The sequence below is a fragment of the Gavialis gangeticus genome, unplaced genomic scaffold (assembly GCF_001723915.1).
Source record: "Gavialis gangeticus isolate Ggan-Ray unplaced genomic scaffold, GavGan_comp1, whole genome shotgun sequence".
Taxonomy (NCBI): domain Eukaryota; kingdom Metazoa; phylum Chordata; order Crocodylia; family Gavialidae; genus Gavialis; species Gavialis gangeticus.
Window position 1 is genome coordinate 157,958,507 of NW_017728992.1, and position 8,022 is coordinate 157,966,528.

Sequence of the window (8,022 nt, forward strand, 5' to 3'; positions counted from 1 at the left end):
GCTGGGGGACTCTGATTTATCTTCAGTCAGCAAGTGGGGACAGACATTGCAAAAACTGGTTTGAGCCAAATCAGTTAAGTCTGATACTACGTTCAACCAGCTTCATCTCAAACTGGTTTCAGCCATTTTCAAACTGGTTTATGTGCACTGAACATCTGTTCTGTTACAGGTTTAAACCAATTTCTGATAACTTAAACCAGTTTATGTGTAATGTCTGTCCCTAGCCTAAGGCACTACTGTACACCAGAGCCAACCCCTAGGATTACTAATAAACAGAGTTGATGATGTTCCAAGTCTCTGAGAAACAGTGTCTCTAGTAGTTGTAGTGACCTCTTCCACAGCACCATACCTGAGTTCTTATTCAGTTTTGACTCAGAGGATAGAGAGCTTACATACTGAATTATCAGGACTGTTTTTCAATAATGGAACAGCAGGTATAATATTTGTTGCTTTGAGTTGAAACATTTTAAGCTTAGACTGAATCCAGGTGTTACAGGGCCCTATTATTTACATTGACAACTGCACTGTCAGAGCAGTGTAATTGAGAATCATGCCCCAGGCCCTTAAAACAAGGACTTGATTTTTACTTTGTACAAAGCCTTGATTGCTGAGTAGGACCATTAGGCATGATACTGATAATGAAATAAATCACTCTAAAAGCATGGTATGGTACAAACATAGCTTTTTTTGTAGAATGAAGGCAGTGAGGATGCTTCCTGGCAGCCCTGCTGCCACTTACACATCTTCAGATCTTGGGCATAGTAGCAGTAGGTCCTCCCAGAATGTCCTCACTGCCCTATTCCTGATTTTGGAGTATGAGCAGGGGACAAGCCTCATTTGTTAGTGGTAGCCACAAAAGCAGCACATAGCCAGTGCAGGTATACATACCCCTTGCTGTCTTTCAAGGGTGAGTGGAGGGGAGCAATATGTGTAATGGATTGCTTGTCTAGTTGTTTTTTTAAATATATGCTGCTATGTGTGTGGGAGAGAAGGAAAGAATAAGGATAAATAGCCTGCTCTTGGCGTGGAAGGTGGTGAGGGTCCTCAGTTTGAGTTGCTCATTTCAAAGCCTTGGACCAACCTCTGAGTAAGTTCTGTTTCCCATACAGACAAGTGCATGCCTGTTTTCCCAGCTAAATAAAGAAATTCTGAGTCGTCAACAATATTTGCTTTGGAATAAAGGTAGTACACAAAATCTTCTGGAAAAAATAACAATTTCTACCATTAAAAGACTCAGAAAATTATGATTAAGAAACAATGGGCAAAGTTCATGCTTACTTTTGTAATTCCATTAACATTAATTGAGGTATTACCTCGGGTCTGGATTTGACTCAAAAGCTATTAAAGGAAAATTTCTTAAAATAAACTTGCAATTAAGGAATGTGAGCAGGCTTATGTCACAGTGCACTTTTACATTATTTTAACTTTTAAATGATATGAATAACTGAAAATCAGAAAATTTTGAAGCTTTGGAACATTAATACACATTTACAAATAGACACAAAGGGAAATAAGACAGCCTGAAAGTAAGTGAACGTGTTCCTTCCACCCGCCCTTTATTTATGCTGTGATGAAGATTTCTTCTTTTAGTTGCTTCATACAAGTGCTATAGAAATAGCTAACTATTGCAGGTACTCAGGCATTTTTCAACACGATGGTTGTTCACCAGACAATGCTCATTTCACAAGACTATTATTTTTAAGCAAATTTGGGACAAAAGTGCAGGATGGAATTATTGGAGAAACAGTGAGAACGTGCGTCACCCCAGAGTACCTAGTACCCTCATTGTCAGGGCACTTGCTTGGGATGAGAGAGACCTGAGGTTAGGCCCCTGATTTGATTCATGGACAACAGGAACTTTATTGTTATTTGCGCTATCGTGGAACCATATCAAAAACATATGTAGTTACCTTTTTATTGATTTGAGCTTAGGCACCACCGTAGGTATTGCTATGTCTTCATTGCATTCCCATCTTGCTCTGCCTACCTGCTTCTATGGTAAAACCACACTAGGGCTGAGCCCTATGGCTGCTCCTGGGACCTCACTCTCAGGCACGCTTGAAAAATGGCTTGGGTTGCCCCTAGAATGGCTTCACCACCACATTTCTGCATTTGGTGGGTGTGAGCAGCTGGGATATGCTTTGGTGTGTCTCTGTTGGAATATGCCAAAAATGCAATGGAGACCTACCTCCAAGATGAGCCAGATCCAAAAAGTGCTTAGGCACTTAAACTTCCATTCAGATCCACCAATCAAAGACACCTAAATATGCTTTTATATCTGGCCCCACAAGAATAGTAATATAACAATGATGATAACAGTATTTATTTTCTGTGAGAGATTTCGAAAAATCTTTCAAAGAATCTGTTCGCTAAGAGATTTTGAACAAGCAGAATGTTTGTTTTGCTGTGGAGTTGATAAATGTAGAAATCTAAAATGTTTGCAAGGCAGTGAGGAAGGAAATGGTTTCTCTTAATAACCCCTGCTTACAAGACACTGACTTTGATTAAGAATGAAGGCTTGGTGTGGGGGAGGGGGATGACCACGGCACCCACTCTGGGCACTGAGTCAGGGCAGGCAGAAGAGGGCATAGTGAAAGGCATGAAAACAGCAGCTGCTGTGACTGCTGCCAGGAGCACAGCCATTTATGTTCACCATGCACTGCCACTGCCCAAGGCGCAGAAGTGCCCAGGTATGCCTCTGGGTGCATATAATAACCAGTGAGCGCGTAATTTCAGAATTTGTTGTGTAGTTATATATTTGTGTTTTGTGGTACCTTTCATGCAAAAAGAAGATGGGCTTTTTAAGTTCTATATTATTCCATGGTTGCTGCACTGAGGAGATAGATAATACTAAAGAAGAGGGAATAGAGATCAGGAAGAAAGACAAAGAGCCAAAGCCAGGGGCATAAAACCTACTTGCTTCTTGAGTGCTTATTTTGGCAATGCCTTGACCTCTATCTCATTTATATCATCCTGTTATCTTTGTTTTAGGCAAATAAGCCAATAGGAAGATCTGTGCTTGGGAGATCAGTCTGATCTCTCCATTGTAGCATTCTTTTGTGAGTCACCAATCAGAATGGAAAAAGTGAATAGAAAGAAAAATGTTCTCTCACAATGCTGCAAAAAGAAAAAGCCACTTACACTAAATTCTATAGAATCTCTGCTGATATCTAATAGCATCCCTTGTTGAGCTAACCAGTTGAATACAGGTATAATTACGTGAACAGTTAAATTTTATTACAGTGATTTGCGTGATGAATCATATACTTTTCTTAATATAAAATTGTGACTTTCCTGAGGAAACCTTAATAGAAAATTGAGTTTTTATAAAGCACGCAAAGGACTGGATTCTCCACCATGCCCAAAGGGCCTCAAAGCTGCACATGGGAGATATAAATTAAGTCTTTGGCATAAGGTACTTCAGAGACTTCGGGTTAATGGAGAATCACATTTAGGAAAGCCTCTCTCCACCATGCCTCTTCCTCCCTTCCTTTGCCCTGGCTTACAGTTTTTCCTTTATGCCACTCTTCACTTGCATAGGGGAATATTCTTCAGTGGAAGTCTCTGGTTTCTTTTATTAATTTTGTATGTAAGTGGCACAAAATGAATTTGACAGACCAAGGAGTCTGAGCCATAGCCACAGTAACTTGTAGCTATTTTTTTCTGCTCAGACTATTTTCTTGACTTTCCCTGTCCTCATTTGTGGGATGAACTGTATTTGAATATTTGCGGTGGTCAGTTACTGTACTTTGATATCAGCTCATTGCTAGTTTTGAACAGCTGTTCTGAATTTTTTTTCTAGTTATTGTATTTTCCCCACTTTGCTTCATTAAATGAAGCAAATGGCTTAAAATAGTAATGTGAGTTGTCATTAATGTGCCATATGAATTTTAATATCCAGGAAATATTATTTATTTTTTTAGTGGCAAGAATCTACACTTGAGCTTTTTGTTTGTTTGTTGCATATTGCTGTACTGTATTTATTGTTCTCTCTTGGTTTCCAAGCTAATAAACCTGTTAAGTTGATTTAGATGCATTTTCGGTAATTTGATTGAGGTGATTACTGTTTTTGACTACAACAAATGTGAAAAGGTTATTGCAAAACTACCTTTGAATCAAAACTGCTTAGAAACAAATGCTGGTATATAAGTCTAGGTATTTTCTGAAAACTAAGTGTAACTCACCTTACAAGAGGCTGTCCTCCATACTACAAATCAAAGAAAATATCTTATCATAAAATGATACAGCTATGGTTTCCCTCTAACTGAGGTTCTTCTAATTAAGATTGGAGAGAGTAATATCTGAACACTTGCTTGGATAGTTCACTTTAACTTTCAAGTTAACTTTGATTTTCAGATTTATATAAAGGCCTAGAGACCATTGTGTTCTAAGTAGCTCAGAATGCCTGAAGCCTTCTGGGCTTGAGTGCATTTGGTACATTTGATAAAGTTATTGCACACTGAGAAAAGCATGGGAAAGGTCCATGAATTGTAATAGTTTTGTTGCAGGGTATGTTGATAGTGTTGACAGGTTTTACATTTGTTGTTTAGGTAGGATATAGTTCCGCTAGCACATCTCCACCATCACCACAATCAACAACCCCCACAAGAAAATAACAGAATGTATGGATCCTACACCTGCCTCATGGAAAAATCTGCTGGTGAAACTAAGCAACCTCTCTGCTTCAGAATGAACTTTCCCAGAAAAAAACAACAGAGAGAAACATCCAGTCCCCAGTGGGAAAACACTTTTTTATGGAACAGCCATTCCATCTAAACTCACAGACCTAGTTCTCAAGGGAATCCTACACAGTACCTTCAAAAGATAGGCATGGAGGGAATCATAAATTTGACTGGACGCAAAAGTCGTGGGATTAACAGACAGTGGTTTTGTAGCTCGTAATTTACCTGCTTCCTCTGCCAATCTCTCTGTACTCTTGCTGTAAGAACAGCTCTCTTCTATACTGAATAGTACTATTATTTTACATAATTATTTTTATCTATCTCACCTATTCTGTATTTGGTATATAATGGCTTCTGATAAATTCTCTTTGTGAGGTTTATTGCCAACTTAATTCTTCAAGGGAATCCTTTTATTTACCTAATGAGGTCAAGCAAACTTAATCATTCTACCTTATATTTAGTATAGGCTGTATCTGCTTCTTTGCAAGGCCTGAGGAAGGGCACTTTTTGTCCAAAAGGTTGTTTACCATCTCTTCCAGCTATATAGTTGGTCTAGATATTACCAACTGTAGCAGCAGATTCATCCCACATTAATTGTATTATGATGGACATAAGTCCATCCATAACCAAGAATGTAAGGCATATATACCCAACTTGTTGTTCAGAGATGTAAGCCAGTGATTTTCAACTTTTTTCATTTGCAAACCCCTAAAAAGTTTTGAATGGGGGCACGGACCCCTTTGGAATCTATTGTGTGTACAGAGAACATTCTCTCTCTCCCCATTCCCCCCTTCTCCTGTTCCAGTTTGTAGATTGATAATCGCCAAGCGAGTAGAGGGGCCACAGGGCTGCAGTCCTATGTGAAGTAGTGGCAGTAGCAGGATGAGATAGGGCTGTCCAGCTGAGCTCTGTCTGGTGGCTCTGGGCTGCCTGCTGCTGGCGTGTTGGTGGCCTCTGGCCACAGAGGGAGCTGGAGCAGCAGCAGCACTGATGGCACTTTTCTTTGGGGTGGCGCCACCATTTTTACAGCCACCTTTCATGAATATTCTAGACGTGGTCCACAGAACCTCCACGGGTCTGTGGACCACAGATTGAGAAACACTGACATAGGCAAACAACCCTGTTTCATTGAATCCTCTGTGTGTTCCAGGATGCACATTTTACCATTCAGTGTATTGTATTACAGTGAGATTCAGCAAATAGATTGTTCCTTGACAAATGTGCTTGTCTTTGTGTCTTGAGTTTTTAATAAGCTTGGATATTTAAATTAAATAATCAATATGGGGGACAAAAAAAAACAGCTGAGCCTGCTGCTCTTATGCTTATACTCAACTGTTTGCATAAATTTGCCAGGATAGGAAAGAATGTAATCACAACCTGTTTTGATAAGTTGCAGTTCTCTCTCCACCATCCAAAAAGGAAAAACAGATAGTCTTTCATGAAATGTGTTTCTTCCTACATGCATAGAAACTTGAATATCTTATTACAAATGCTGAATTTGGTATGATGAAGTCAACCCCCACAATTTCTGGTGGATTCTGCTTATAATTGTTTCCAAAACCTACTATGCATATGTCTATAATTTTTCATTATATTTTAATTACCAAAATGCTTCTCAAGGATATACAGCAGTTCTAATATGTGTGACCTCATTTCTTGTTTTTTCCCCCTTTCCCATTCTGGCTTCTCTGTGCAAAAGTATTTTGTTTTCATACACTCTGGCATAGCACATGCTAACACTTAAACAGTTTTACGATATAAATGAGAAGGAAAAACAGCAGTGTCGCATACTGTGGGTGGTTCATTTTCTTAATTTACTATTGAAAACATATGTGAACATTTTGTATAAATAGAAAACAATTGAAAAATGCCATAATGTTACCAGCAGTTTATAAAATTCTGTAATAAAGCTATCTTTTCTGCATACTGCTGTTAATGTATTGTAAGCTGTTCTAAGTGACTCTAGATGACTTGAACTAAATCTAAAATGTGTTCATCTCTTTTTTTAAACGTCATCACTGTTGTCTCCCATCCATTAATAGTCTATTTCAGTTCGTAGAATCATAGAGAAATAGGGTGAGAAGGGACCTCCAGCAGCAATCTGTCCCAACCCTTTGCCTGAGGGAGGATCATCCCTATTCAAACCATCCTTTCAATCCATAATCTAAACTCTACATAAGACTCCCATCAACCCTGACATCACACAGACCCAACACACTAATTTGCCACAAGTAAAGCAGCAGAACTATGGCATCCAGTGTCTTCCTTCTATAAAAATGTTGTCAATATGTACTCAAGTGATCCCAGGTAGAGGGCCACAAAACCCCCACAGTCCATACCAGTCTGACCACAGGATAAAATTCTTTCCTCCAAATGTGGTAATTGGTCTGACCCTGAGCAGAGAAGCAAGACCCTGTAGCCTGGAACCTCTGGTTTTGATCCCCGGAGGAACCTGCGCACATCCCAGTCAAAGTCTCCAGCCTTGGATGTAGCCAACACTCAGTGCCTCCAAGGGAGGCTTAAAAACACCCTAACATGCATAACAGAAAGGCGGGGTGGGGGGCAAGCAGCAAATCCCAGAAGCCACAGTATGGCTAAATCATCCCAACCGCTGGCTGTCCAACCTCTTTTTGAATACCTCTAGTGATTTAGAGTCCACAGCTTCCCTAGGCAGTCTGTTCTGCTGCCTCACTGTTCTAACAGTAAACAAGTTTTCTGGGTGTCCAATCTAAACTTACTTTGCTGCAAGTTCAAGCCATTGGCCCATGTCCTCTTTTCTGCAGGAAGAGAGAAAAGGTATTTTTCCTCTTCTTTATGGCAGCCCATCGGGTATTTGAAAACTGCTATTGTGTCTCCTCCACAAGCTGAGCATGCCTAGCTCCTTCAACTTTTCCTCATATGACTTGCTTTCCAAGCCCTTTATCTTCTTTGTTGCCACCTCTGGACCCTTTCTAATTTTTCCAAATCCTTTCTAAAATGTGGAGGCAAGAACTGCACCCAGTACTCCAGATGAGACCTAACTAGACCTGAGTAGAGGCACCATCACCTTCTGTGTCTTGCACCGAATGTGTCTATTAACGCATCCCAAAACCACATTTGCCTTGCATGGCTGTATCATACTTCAGACTTATATCTACCAAGGCTCCCAAATCTTTTTCCATAGTGCTGCCATCCAGCCAACTGTCACCCATTTTACATTTATGTTTTTGGTTATTCTTCCTAGGGTGTAGCACCTTGCATTTGTCCACATTGAGCTTCATCCTGTTAGCTCTACCCTAACTTTCCAATCTGTCAAGATTCTTTTGAATTGTGCTCGCATTCTCCAAGATGTTCACAGTCC

At 39.9% G+C, this 8,022-nt stretch overlaps 1 protein-coding gene and 1 long non-coding RNA gene across 2 annotated transcripts in view; both read left to right on the forward strand.

The window, feature by feature from the left end:
* Window positions 1-8,022, forward strand: part of CPQ (carboxypeptidase Q) — a 394,576-nt gene that overhangs the window by 306,707 nt on the left and 79,847 nt on the right. The gene's annotated exons all lie outside the window — the stretch shown is intronic.
* LOC109305070 lies at window positions 3,009-6,606 on the forward strand. Its single transcript, XR_002099550.1, has 2 exons — window positions 3,009-3,209; window positions 4,551-6,606. It is a non-coding gene; the product is annotated as an uncharacterized LOC109305070 (long non-coding RNA).